Source organism: Sprattus sprattus (genome assembly GCF_963457725.1).
Source record: "Sprattus sprattus genome assembly, chromosome: 2".
Taxonomy (NCBI): Eukaryota; Metazoa; Chordata; class Actinopteri; order Clupeiformes; family Clupeidae; genus Sprattus; species Sprattus sprattus.
In genome coordinates this window covers 29942387-29957063 of record NC_137921.1, presented here as the reverse complement: position 1 = coordinate 29957063, position 14677 = coordinate 29942387, and the positions used below count along the sequence as shown (strand labels likewise).

Here is a 14677-nt window from a genome sequence, read left to right as displayed (position 1 = left end):
GAAAAAGTCGGAAGAAGTGAACACCTTAACCTCGCAGCCTAAAGAAAATTATCCACCCTATTCCACGAAGACCAAACGAATTCCACATTTGTCATAGACTACAAGTGTTATATTTTTCACAAACAGTTTGCTCTAAAGCTGAACCGATCGCGACGTTTTCCTTTTTTCCTCAGTGGAAACGAGGTCAGGTGAGTGTTCTGGTGTCTGTTTACTGTGAATGTTAATAACCGTGTATAACCATTTTTTTCTTTTGAAAAAGTTCCTTTTTGCTGAATTCATTTCATGACAACGGCCAACGATTTCTGTAGACATAACGTATCATTAACGGTTATGGGTGTTTTCCTCACTTGCAACAACATGTTTGTAGTTTTTGGTCCGTCTCTTCATCTTATCCCATGGCTGGCTACTGAACTCTTAATATTTGTAACAAACTAGCTAACTGTTTTCAGTGTCCTTAATGATGTAATGACTAAATGACGTGTTGCAACAGTTAGTGTGTATATCTGAAACATTTGGCAATACATATTCTTCCTACAGTTGCTCTAAGGGCATACAATAACATTTTATTCAAAGAGTAAGAAATACTTAAGAATATACTAGAATTAATTGTAGCCTAGCTGTGAGCTGTAAACAGTAATCTATATTAAAGTAAAAATCCCTTCCTCAACCAATATGTAGGTCTGCACATATTCATTTCTGGGTATTTCCAGCTTCTATGTAAGCCATGCGGTTCACAGCACTATAGTTTGGCAACATTTACACTTACCATTGCTTGGTGGTAATGAGTGGTAATCTTTTCTATTGTGTGGATTTTGAGTGATACTGGATGCTTTCACTTACTTCTCATGTCCAGTTAAAGTCCGAACATGAGCTTTTGTGAATGATTTGCTTAGAGGACAGTGAGGTCTTCCTTTAATTATGTTGAGTATGCAGAAATAAGACCATCGGCAAAGTACAAAGAGACGTTGCTCCCCTCTCAAAAGGCAAAAGACTGTTGATCTTCTTTGTATCCTTGTGTATGTACATGTTTCCACAAACAGAATGACAATTTTCTGAAATGTTACTGGGAGTGGCCTCTGTTGTAAATAGACAGGTGTCTCCAGAAAAAAAAGGGGTTTGGCCCTTGTGTGTTCCATCAACAGAAGAACAGGTGGTAACATGACTACAATGAAATGCACTGATATGTTGCATCTGAATCAGATGTTTTAAAAACATAATAATGTTGTTGAATATACAAATGTTATTCTGAAATGAGGCTATTCCCTTAAATCAAGAAAAACTTTGAACATAATTCCCAATGGATGAATGCAGGGTATACAGGGTAAACTGTTCTATTTAGATGAAGTCATGCTGAACTAAAGTCGTACATTAACAATCCTTTTTGGCATACACCGTTTAGCCATTGTGCTGGTTTTAAACCTGAAATTGAAACTGGTTTGAAAATAACAATGTTAAATCGTCTAAAGATGTTGGGTTGGAGGATGAAAGAGCATTTATTGCTCTCATACGTAGCTGTCATGTAGTCGTCATGCCCAACCTCTGTGGACTAGGCCTGTGAAGTCTGGCAAGACAGTCACACAGAGATCCCCATTTTCTCCCATTCTTGAGATACATAACTAGGGCTGAACGATTCGGGAAAATAATATTATTGCGATTATTTCCCCCGATATTGTGATTGCGATTTAATATGCAATTTTTTTTATTTTATCCTTTTTTTCTACGAAACGTAATGAATGATTTAAATATGTCCAACACAATACTAGATAGTATAAAATATTCTTTCCAACATTTAAAAATTGTATTCTGCTCATTACAGAAACAAGAACAACAAAGCGGTGGCTTTGCCACTGTGCATTTAAGTAATTTAAACAAAGTAATTGTAAGTATCAACACAAGGCATGCACTTTTTAAACACTGTGTGGAAATTCACCATCTTTGAAAAAAAAGACCACGTTGTAATCGCGGACGTTGCGGTTAGAAAATCGTGATTTATCATATCGCGATTTAATCGCAAATGCAAGTAATTGTTCAGCCCTATACATAACCGTGTCACCAATGTCTGCCAGTGTCCGAGAGGGAGAGAGAAAGAGAGGGAGAAAGAGAAAGAGAAAGTGTCCGCTCAGAGCTGTACTGTACTCTCTCAGCACACAGCTGATGGTGAGAGATTTGTGGTTGATTGTCATTATGGATGGTGGCTTCTGCTGTATGGATCCTTAATTGTGTGTGATTGTGTGCGGTGGGAGAGGGGCCCAGTTTGTTTTTGGTCTATTTGTCACTTTGTATCAGTGGCTTCGGATGAGAAAAAGTCCCATTAGCAGGGTGATGCTCTCAGCCGGTCCACTGTTGATGACACATGGGAACTTACACCCTTGTGCTGTTCTTCATGATTGGCTTGAATGACCAAACATGTGTGTGTGTGTGTGTGTGTGTGTGTGTGTGTGTGTGTGTGTGTGTGAAGCTGGTGTTTGTGTTGTTTATTGTTGTTTATTTCCTCATTTGTGTAGTTATGTCTTGGTGTGAAAACTCCTATTAACTGCAGAGCAAGACTCTCTGAATCATCAGTGGAATGGAGTTGCTGCCCAATGAATGTTGCTTTTCCAGTTTGAGCCAGTTTTCTCCCTGTTTGTGCCCGGTTTGTTCTCACATTCCACACGGCTGGAACGTGAGTGAGCACCACAGCTTTCCTGTGCCAGTAAGTAAGTCTCCGTCGACCCCCTAAGGTTTGGGTGTCTACCACTAAGCCAACACCTCTACTGTAGATGAATGAGGCAGTGAAACAGTTACCGGCCCATCTCTTTCACTTTGAAGAGTAGAGCTGGGTTTCGATTCAAATTTCAAGAATCGATTCCGATTTTTAAGTTTCAGAATCGATTTTTTTCCGATTTTCTCAGATTCCATCCGATTCGATCCAATTTCGATCTGATTTCCGATTCGATCCGATTTCGATTCGATCCGGGGGTTAATGTTATTAAAAATGAAAAATATATTTGAACCGTTTCCTTCACTTCATGACTGTGTAGAGAAGCAACATATTAAAACTAGTATTATATCAATATTAAACAGCAAATCTTACAAGTATTGGTAGTTACTGATGGCTGGAAGACTGATGAAAAGGTTAAGGGTCAATCTACCTTCAAGAAAGATAATTCAGGACAATAAATGGAGGACATCATTGAGGTGACTATATCTGCAACAGTGGATTCCTACTGGGACACTAACCAGTGCATTATTATTATGCTTGAAAAAAAAAAATCGAATTGAAAAAAAAAAATATATATATATATATATTTAAATCGATCTTTGGACGTACAAATCGATAATCGGTCATTAATATGTGAATCGATTAAAAATCGGAAAATCGATTTCTTTCAACACTGCTCTATTGAAGAGACAGAGCAAGCAGTAAACGTAACCGGATCGAGGAGTGCATTAAAGGGGCAAGATGGAGGTGCTTAACTTATTGCCACTTCTAAACTTGTACTTCTTCAGTCTCTACATAAAGCTTGTTGCTGCAGTTTGATGTCTCTTAGGAGATGTTTCACACTGACTAAGCTGCTCAGACAAACTTTCTGTCAGGATATACTCATCCTCATATCAGTAGATTTTTAGTAGGTTTCCTTTTCTGTGATATACAAGAAATTAGATTGCAGAGTTTATTCTCCAAGTGTTCAAGTATATTATTTTATACTGTTGAGTACTTGGAATTTACCTCTTAGTTTTACTGTACCATTTATATACCATTGAAGTTCATGTTGACCAGCTCTTTGTAGGCAGTTGACATTGCGCTGGAAAGCTTATTTGGAGTTTACTAAAAAGACAAATTTGTATGTGTGTCCACTTGCCTGTGGTGCTGTGAGCAGACTATCCCTTTTGGGTGAACTCTCCCTTTAACAGAGACTGACAATGAGTTGAGTCTTCATAATGAGTGGAAGATCAGCTGTTCTCGCTCCCCCCCACCACCACCACCACCACCGCCAACAACAATGTGTCAGTTTCTCACCACCAGATGATTTTTTTCTCCCTCCTTCTCTCTCTTTCTCTCTATACCTCTCTCCCCCCTTCCCCCCCCCCCCCCCCCCCCTTCCCCTGATAATGACGTGGGACTGAGCCCTGTTGCCTAGCTACAGTGTGTGAACCCCAGTGTGGGTTTATCTCGTGAGCCGGTGCCCCTGCCTCTGGCTGCCTCCTGTACTCCAGTTCCATGCTGAGACCCATGGGAGGGGAGTCTGCGTCAGCACCAGCCCAATAAAAAAAGACCCTCTCTCACCCCCCACCCCCCCCCCCCCCCCACACCATCATTACTAACCCCCTTCCCCTAAAAAAACACCACCAGCCAGCATAATAAGAAAGACCTGTTTACACCCCCCCCCCCCCCCCTCCACCCCACCCAAGTAGGTAGTCATCACTACCACAGCACCCCCTTCACCACCATAACCCACCCATAGGAGTGTGGTGAAGGAAACCAAAGGAGAGACAACTGTATTGGATTTGGCCCCTCTGCTTTTGATTTGCCTGGCAGCCCTATCACCTCCATTTGCCGGTTACACCAGCAACTGCCAGGCCAGTACCCCATCAGGACTCCAGTGGGCCATTCACCGGGAGTCAGAACAAGTGTACCATCAGACTAAGATGGGGCCAGTTGTGTGTCGTGCTTTGGCGCGAAGCCTTCTAGCCTGTTCCCTATCGCAGTCGGGACTGCAATGTGATTGACGGGAAATTACCTGTTCATTGACCAATCGGAGTACTTTCTATTCACGCCGGAAGGCCGAATTGCGGCAAATCACCACCCTGAGCCCGCCCCCTCGGGTGTCTATATATTGAAGGTGAATATGCCGCCCTGCCTCTTTTTTTAGCCTGTTTTGAGTGAAGCCTTTTGTGAACATTTAGCCTATTTTGTTTGAAGCCTGTTTTTTTAAGATATTTGCCATTACATTTTGGTCAGTGGTCAGTGTTCACCGACATCACACTGTAAACCCAGACAGTTCTACTTACTCCTTAACATTATGTATTCAGTACTTAAAACCTGGTATTTAGTTGACCCAACTTAAAATGTATTAGTTTTCTGAGCAAGTGCAGACGTTTTAATTGTATTGGAATGTATTTGTTTGAGTTAACATTGCCTGATAACTCAAAAAATGTAAGTATCTGACGTCATCAACGTCGTTGAGAACACCATTGCAAAGCTCTTGTGATGAGAGACGGACACAGCAGACTTAAGGTAGAGGAGTCGTTTAGTAATCCAGAGGTTCGAAGGTTGCTAGTTCGATTCCCCACTCCTCCTTACCAAGTGTATAAGTGTGAACCCCTAAACTGCTCATGATCTATAAATGCAAAATTCCTTGTGAATCGCTTTGGATAAAAGCGTCTGCTAAATCACAGATGTAAATGTAAATGCAGTGGCAACACTGGGAAGGCGGTCGACCAATGACAGTTCTCTCAGTAAGAGCTTGTGCAAGAAGTTGGAACGTAAGGAAGAGACCCTTTCAAAAACTTGTAAGGGCGTAATAACTAGTTTGAGAAAGACCCAGAGAAACACAAATATCTGACGAGGCTAAATCCTTTACGATTTTGGAATAATATGAGTTCAGAGAACTAAAAAAATATGAAAATAATAACACAAAAAAGTCAGAATAGCCGATGTATAATTTTTGAGTTAAGTTTACTTAAAAACAATGATATATGTACTCAAATTTTCTTATGTAATCGGTTACATCAAAAGTTTTGAGTTCTCTGAACTTGTTTAGGTTTACAGTGCATGTCTGTTTCGTGGTGTTTACGGTTTTGGCTCTGAGCAGGTCACCACAAGGTCACCACAAGGTCACTGATGATGAGTTGATCTTTTATGTTATCATTCACCATGACAAAACTCAGATCCACCCAGAGTACAGATTGTGAGTGTTTGAATGTGTGTCTGTGTATGTGTGTGTTTGTATCTGTCTGTCTGTGTGTGCATGTAGTGTGTGTGTACGTGCGTGTCTGTCTGTTTGTTGGTTTGTCTGTGTGTGTGTGTGTGTGTGTGTGTGTCTGTCTGTCTGTCTGTCTGTTTGTCTGTGTGTGTGTGTGCACGCGCATGTGTGGATCGGCGTGGCGTGCGGTGGTGGCCTTATGATCACTGCCTGCGTCCACCTTCATCAGCATCAGCCGCGTGAGGTGCCACATGAGGTGCCCGCTGCGCATCACCCCCCCCACACACAGCCCCACACACACACACACACACACACAGCCCCACTTGCATCCTGGGCTCTGACCCTTCTGCCCACTCTTCCTCTCCCCCTCTTTCTTTCCAATTCTCTCTCTTCCTCTCTGTCTACCTCTCTCCTCCTCTGTCTATCCTATTCTCTCTCTCCCTCTCTCCCCATCTGTCTATCCTATTCTCTCTCTCTGTCTACCTCTCTCCCCCTCTGTCTATATTTAGCTCCCCATTCACTTTCTCTGTCTTTCTCTCTCTCCATTGTCACTTTCTCTGTTTCTCTGTCTCTCCACTTTCTGTTTATCTCTCTCTATCTGTCACTTTCTCTCTCTTTTGTTCTCTCTCTCACTCCCACTTTCTCTCTCTCTTTCTCCCTGTCTCTATCTGTCCCTTTTTTCAGAGATGCACTCCAACCAGGCATTCTACCCCAAGGCACAGGGACATGCTGACGTACAACACATTCTATCACTGTAGCGTGAAGTGTGTGTGTGTGTGTTGGTGTGTCTGTGTGTGTGTGTGAGTGTGTGTGTGTGTGTGTGTTCTCGCCATTGTTTCAGTTTGACCCTGCAGATGCGTCCAGTTGTCCGCCCTTCCTCTCTCCCCTCCTGCTTGCCTTTCTGGAGGGTATCTGGTTGATGCTATTATGGCTGTCCGTAATATACAGTGTGCAGTGTTTCAGGGTCACGTGGGCCTGTGCCTGGCTGAGACCACTCTGGCATTTACATCAGCCTAGCCTCATGAAACGTGTAAACCTCTCAGTCTGCCGTCCCTGTCTGAAGCCTACGGAAACAATTACAGTAGACAGTTCTGGGTGTCAGTGACCTTTCCAAACCATCTGACGGCAAATGCCCAAAACAGATGTCAAAGTCACGTGTTCATCTGTCACACCTGATAAAATGTTTCTCCCAGTCCCCCAAACCTTTTTTTTGTACCTCTTTTTCTTGTTGTTATTGGCCAGTGGTAAGTTTCTGAGCGACTACAGCGAGCCTCTCGCTGACCACAGTTGTGTTTAGTCTTAACAGCCCAGTCAGGCACCATATTATAATTAGTCTGTTTGCGAGCGAGCAAGCTCCACTGCTTTCATGTGTCTGTCAGTGCGGGCACATGATGGCAGCACTTCGATCCCATTCAATTCTCTCCATGGGGTCTCCATGGGGGGTTAACTGCTCTATCTCTAAGCACATGGCAGTGACACAACTAGTTCTTGGCCGTGTCAGTTCAAATCAAATGCGGAATGTTTACATCTGCTACCGTTGATTATACAGTAAATACGTTGTGAAATGAAACAAAAACACACCACAGTTAAATTTGTATTAGTATTGATTGATTCACATCGATATGAAAGGATTACATGACTAACAACTGGTGAAAAAGTAATATGAAAATATTTGTTCACTGAATTAGCGCATTCTGTCCCAAACAGTTGCGTTGCAGTTTATAAGTTTCACTTTCGCTTTCAGTATTTCAACGTGAATGAGAGGGAGCACAAGAACTGAGCGTCTAGCAGCGTTTATCATATCATATACATTATATATGATGCATGTATATGTCTGTGGGCACGATCTCAAGCACGTGCAAAAGTTGTTGTTGTCCAATTTGAATCAGATACGAGAGACACATGCGCGCCCAGTCCAATTACCAGCGGAATCGAATCGTGTGTCTGGGGGTTTACATCGGAGTCCAGTCGGACTCAAGTTGGACACAATGAATCTAGTTCTAGGGAGTCACATGTGTCCAATATCCAATTTAAATCGGACTGAAATCGGAAATTGGACGCATGTGTCCACACTGAGTGACTCACTCTCTGGCCTGCCTCATACCGAGAGAGAGAACACTGAGGCCTGCTCTTCAGCAGAGGTCACTGGGAGAGGTGCTGGGACTAACATCCTTTCACCATGTACTTCAGTGTGCCTTTGGCTTGTGCTTTTTGAATGTGTGCAAAGGGTAGGTAATGTGTTATAAAGAAATCTATAAGACATGACATTTCTGTATATTTTTTCTCTTAGTGAGGTAATAATGGCTAACTTACTCACAGGGCTTGTGGGAAATGTATTTTGCTAAGCAAAGGGCACAAAATAGTGAGTGTCTTTTTATTTAATAAAAGCATAATTGATTTCCCGGCCACACACAGAAAGGGCATGATGAATTGCTGGATTGTCTGGGAGGAAAAGGAAGGAGGTGGAGAGCAGTAAGCAGGGAGGTTTCGTGCCCAGGTTAGTCCAGTGGCATCAAGTGTGCGAGTGTGATTTGCCATTGAATGCACTCGTGATGATACACAAAACAGAGCTCCTCATTCATCTATTTAAACAATGTCATTTTCTCACTTACGTCACGTTCTCCACGGTCATTCTCATGGACTAAGAAACATCGTGCCTGAGTTCGGCAGACACACACAGTCATGCCTGAGTTTGGCAGACACACACACACACACACACACACACAGTCGTGCCTGAGTTTGGCAGACACACACACACACACACAGTCTTGCCTGAGTGTGGCAGACACACACACACACACAGTCTTGCCTGAGTGTGGCAGACATACACACACACACAGTCGTGCCTGAGCGTGGCAGACACACACAGCAGGCGGCAATCACGTCTCCTTACTGCCAGTCAACCCAGTCCATTCAGCACTTCATATGGCCTCTGTTGTGAAACATTGCTGAAAATTGCTACCCCATCCCGGGAATAGTATTTCATGGGTGAGAGGGGAGTGTGTGTTATGGTGTGTGTGTGCGTGTTTGGGTACGTGTGTGTGTGCGTGTGTGTGCATGTGCCTGTGTTTGTGTGTGTGTGCATGTGTGTGTTTGTTCGTGTACGTGTGTAAGTGTGCCTGTGTGCGCGTGTGAGTGTGCGTGTGTGTGTGTGTGTGTGTGTGTACGTTCATTTGTGTGTGTGTGCATGTGTGCGTGTGTGCTTGTGTGCGTGCGTGTGCGTGTGTTGTTTGCGTGCGTGAGTGTGTGCGTGTGTAATCCAAAGGAATTGGTTCATGAGTGAGAAGGGAGTGGTGATGCCTGATGTGGGTTATTTTTGGAAACAATGTGTGTGTGTGTGTGTGTGTGTGTGTGTGTGTGTATGTAATTGACAGTTCTGTCCACTGTGTGTGTATGTGTGTGTCTGTAATTGACAGTTCTGTCCACTGTGTTTGAATGTGTGTGGGTAATTGCAAGTGTCATCATTTGCCACATCATTGCCAGCCTATGACAGCAGGTCAGCACACAAAACACACAGAAGCAGCACCAGGCTCAAGAGTTGCTATGTAAATGCACAGCATTAGTCATTACAATAGTAACTGAAGTCGAGATCAGCATTTAGATTAGTCATTACATTAGTAACTGTAGTCGAGATCAGCATTTAATTAGTCATTACATTAGTAACTGTAGTCGAGATCAGCGTTTAGATTAGTCATTACATTAGTAGCTGTAGTCGAGATCAGCATTTAACTAGTCATTACATTAATAACTGTAGTCGAGATCAGCGTTTAATTAGTCATTACATTAGTAACTGTAGTCGAGATCAGCATTTAATTAGTCATTACATTAGTAACTGTAGTCGAGATCAGCCTTTAATTAGTCATTACATTAGTAACTGTAGTCGAGATCAGCGTTTAATTAGTCATTACATTAGTAACTGTAGTCGAGATCAGCGTTTAGATTAGTCATTACATTAGTAGCTGTAGTCGAGATCAGCGTTTAGATTAGTCATTACATTAGTAACTGTAGTCGAGATCAGCATTTAATTAGTCATTACATTAGTAACTGTAGTCGAGATCAGCATTTAGATTAGTCATTACATTAGTAACTGTAGTCGAGATCAGCATTTAATTAGTCAGTACATTAGTAACTGTAGTCGAGATCAGCATTTAGATTAGTCATTACATTAGGGACTGTAGTCGAGATCAGCGTTTAGATTAGTCATTACATTAGTAACTGTAGTCAAGATCAGCATTTAGATTAGTCATTACATTAGTAACTGTAGTCGGGGAAGTCCTTACATTAGGGACTGTGGCTGGGACCTCAGGCAGAGCAGCCTGTGGAGTGCTGGCCTGGTGAACTCTGACCTCTCTGACGGCCTGCTCTTAGGTCTCTATTGTTTCCTAGGAAACGGGCCCCTCTGTGCTCTACCCATAGACCCTTTTATGACCTACGTCATAAACGTTAAGAGCACACATTCTGGAGGCAAAAAAGCGGCAATTTTAGCCATAGTTAGTGACAGTGCAAGAGGATTTTGGAGAGATAAAGCTAAGGATTTCTTCGTCACGGTTTCTTCGTTAAAAAAATGCCATCTTGTTGTGTTGTGGGGTGCCAAAACAGGTCAACTAAAAAAAAAGGTCTCAATTTCTACCGCATTCCTTCGGGGAAAAGACTGTTTAATGCAAACAGGCGTAGATTGTGGCTTCAAGCTATAAAACGAGTGGACTGGACTGAAGACATCATTAAAAATGCACGCATATGTGGGTCACATTTTATATCCGGTAAGTGAATTTTGTTTATGTTAGCTGACTTGAAATTGTGTTAGTTAAATCTGAGAACTTAGTTGGCCAAAACAGCTCCCTAGATAGCTAATGTTATCCATATCTAACTTATATTAGCCTGGCAATTTTAGGTTAACTTAACGTTAACGATATCTAACCATTAACGTTAGCTAACCGTTAATGTTAGCTAGTTCATAGTACATTCATCTATTAATTTCCTACAATGATACAATGCATACAATGATCGTGGGTTGAGTCTGTGCTTAATTTACTCTTAGGAGAAGCCTCAATTAACTACGAAAGCCCCGACATTGTCCCTTCGCCAGAGACCTGAAGCTAAATTGGAGAGGTAAGGCGAGTTTGCTCTTGATAAGTTAGCAGCCAACAGTGCCTGCAAACTAGAGCAGGTGATGTTAACTTATGGCATCAAAGCTAGCTATCCAAGGTAACATCGCCTGCTCTGTATTGCAAGCTTTGAGAGAAATGGCAGTCAGTAGTTACCTCTATTATGTGCAATCTAATCTTACAAATTTTCAAAGGAATAAACTGCTATCTGAGAGATCTGTTAAATCACCTTCCCTATTGACTACAGATCTTTGCCCTGGTGAGAACACCTTTTTCAATTCAATCAAACATGTAAAATGTTCTTGTGCTACTCATTATTTGTGTTTTACATGTGTTGTCAGTAAAACTTATAATTCCTGTCTTCACATTAATGTCTTACAGTTGAAGATGAGCCCCATTGGAAGAGGATGCCATGTGCCCAAAGAAAGATTATGACAATCTGAGGCACATGTATGAACAGATTCAGGTTGAATATGTGAGCCTGCACCAAGACTTTGGTGAAATCCAAAATGAAAACAAGAAGCTAATAGAAGAGCTTCAGAACAACAAGTATTCTTACCACTCAGTCAGAAATAACAGTGTACAGTTTATTTTTCTCACAGGAATAACTACTGTAATCTTTGACTGGTTATTGAAAAAACTAAAAGGCAATGTAGAAAAGTTTACTGAAATACGTACCCTGGGAGATCACCTACTGATTGTGCTTATGAAACTTAGATTGGGTCTCACTAACACTGACATAGCATTTAGGTTTAAAGTATCGAACAGCACAATATCATACATTTTGAGAACCTGGTTACCTTCTATGGCTAAAGTGTTGAAACCACTTATAAAGTGGCCAAGTCAGACTGCTGTTTTAAAGAACATGCCCAAAAGTTTTTCATTGACAGACCTAGTAACTTGACTGCCCAGGCCCAGACATGGTCTACATATAAACACCACAATACAGTTAAGTATTTAGTTGGCATTACACCCGCCGGGGCCATATCCTTTCTATCCCCAGGTTCGGGTGGCCGGGTGTCAGACAAGCAGATTACCAATCAATGGGATTTTTAGATCTTTTGGAGCCTACAGATGACATTTTAGCTGATAGGGGCTTTTAATTAGAGAAGAGCTTGCCGCGTATGGTGCCACCCTGCTTATTCCAAATTTCACCGAAGGAAAAAGACAACTACCAGCTAATGAGGTTGACACATCAAGACAACTTTCACTTGTAAGAATTCACATAGAAAGAGTTATTGGCCGGTGGAAGAATTTTAAAATCTTACAATCGGTCATTCCAGTGTCACAAGTTGACCTCCTATTTACTATAGGTAATGTGTGAATGTGTGTGGTGCCCTCACAAATCTCTGCAAGTCTGTTGTTTCCAAATGATATAAAATGTACTGTGTTTGCTGATAAATGTAATCCACAAATGATATTCAGACAAATAAATGACTATGTACTATACTGTCTTTATTAAATTTAAACTATTTGAACCTTGTCTTAAGCTCATGCTTTTTTTTTTACCTCTTTCACTGCTTTCTTTAAATTTGCACACAGCCGTAGTGGAAGTGGCTGTCACATTGGACACAGTGAATCATTTTACCATAGTCTGGCTTTTCACACTGTATGCAGGCTTGTGTTGTTTTACATGCTCCTGATGTACAAGAAGCCCTCTCTGTCCTCCCCATCCTAACATAGAGCTCAATCTTTAACAGCACTGCTGCTGCATGGCTGCAACAAGACCCTATAGCCTGCAATGTCAGAAAAAAAATGGTATAAGACAAAAACGAGTATACTAAATGTGGCTATCATAACAAATATAAGTTGTATTGTAGCATAAATAAGAGTTACAAGGCTTTTATTGTTAGATGCCAAATAGCCTGGAAAATGTTTGAAAGCTCAAGAATAGGTTTGGGCTTGGACGTACAGGAGACTTAAAAGAGTGTAAATATTAGCGGGGGGGGGGGGGGCTTCTCAGCCCTCAGTCGCTAACATTACAGTTGTGTCTCCTGGTTGCAATGGTTATGTAGTTCCCACACGTAAACCTTGACGATGAAACGTTTATGGTAAGGTCGACTTAATGCCATGCATGTACAATTTAACGTGAAGTGGTAGCGTTGGTGGGTTTGTTGATAAAAACACATGGTTTATACATTATTGTCTTTGTTCCTTGTCATTGGCTTGGTAGCACCTCAGATTTTAGGACGCAGAAATCATCATTGAGGTCGCAATACTTAATATCCTGGAGTGGACATGCCCGCAGACAACGTAGTTATAGGCATCGAGTGACTTGAATGATCGTAATGTATCTTTTGTGTAAACACTGGGTTTTTCTATTAAGTATGTATAAATATCTGTCCATTTTGATGGGTCAACTATCCAATCCGTGATCTAATATGGATCGGGAAGTTGGATTCCATAACTTAATGTCAATTTATTAACGTAACTTCCGAAATCATTAGGATAAAGCGAACGCAGGTATGAACTTAAGCCATTTCTTTTGCCCCCAGAATGCGTGCGCAACCTAGAACGCTGAGCATTGTTTACCAACGGCGAAAGGGTCTATTTGCCTTCGTCAAAATCAAAGCTCCTCACCGTCACACATCACAAGTTCCACAAGGTTAAAAGGGCAACCGTTGGGAGTGTGTTTGCAATCATCAGTTCCATTATTTTAAAATCGCAGCAACACCCCCCCCCCCCCCCCCCCTCCCTCTGGCTTTCCCGTTCGATTCGCTAGTGGCGCAGAAAATCCCCCCCAATCAGATCGGCCCCGGTGGAATCCAGCCGCTCTGCCCAGCGCTCCCTCGTGTGAGGCTCGTACATGGAACACTACTTCATCCATCTGCAGTGAGCTGAGCGTGCGTTGGGATTATGCATTTAGTCGAATTAGGTGCGCCACCAGAGAGCTTGCTCATTCATTAGCAACTCTCAGTGGAGCTCTCTCTCTCTCTCTCTCTCTCTCTCTCACTCTTTCTTTCCTTTTTTCTCCTTCTGTCTTATGCCGGGATCAGACTACACAATATATTTGTCTTTCACAATGGTATCCATGTCAGACTAGACAATCATAGTGCCATAAATTGCTACTGTGACTTGGTCGGCAGACTTTGCAATACCCTGACTAATCATCATGTCAACTACAGAAGCGCTACATATGATTCTGGCGGTCTTGTGTAAAAAGAAAAAAAGAAAGATTATAGACCCATGTCTTGGTGTCACAAAGAGGACAGTATGGGTTGTCTATCCTGTTAGCCACAACAGCCTCCCTTTGAGTCTTTGCCATGTTTACATATATACGCCTGAGAGAACTCTGTCATCTTCTTGGTCAACATCAAGGAACACGTCATAGGAGTTGCGAAACTATGCAGGAAAGTACTAAAACTGACATGCTAGACTTCTCGTTGTGGAGTTTCACCGAAGCTACATCACTGTTTTTCAGTTATGTCACACTTCAAGGTCCGTTCGTTGTCTCTGACGTTCATATTTAGACCCTACGCTGGAAATTTGTTGACGCAACAAAATTTGGTGAAAATCGGGCTGAATTTGTGTAGTCTGACCCCAGCATTACTCTAACTCTCTTTATCTTTCTCAGCTCTCCCTCTCTCTCTTTAACACCTTTCCCTCTTTCCTCCGTCTAGCTCCCTTATACTCTCTCACACTTACTCTTTCTCTCTCTACCCCAGT

The 14677-nt window shown here is 42.1% G+C and overlaps 1 protein-coding gene across 1 annotated transcript in view; it reads left to right on the top strand.

Moving 5' to 3' along the window:
* The window catches only part of gng12b (guanine nucleotide binding protein (G protein), gamma 12b), a gene marked incomplete at its 3' end in the record, with an annotated part of 65878 nt that continues 51201 nt past the window's right edge, over nt 1-14677 (top strand). Inside the window, exon 1 of the mRNA XM_080832254.1 lies at nt 1-188. The remainder of the gene's footprint in view (nt 189-14677) is intronic.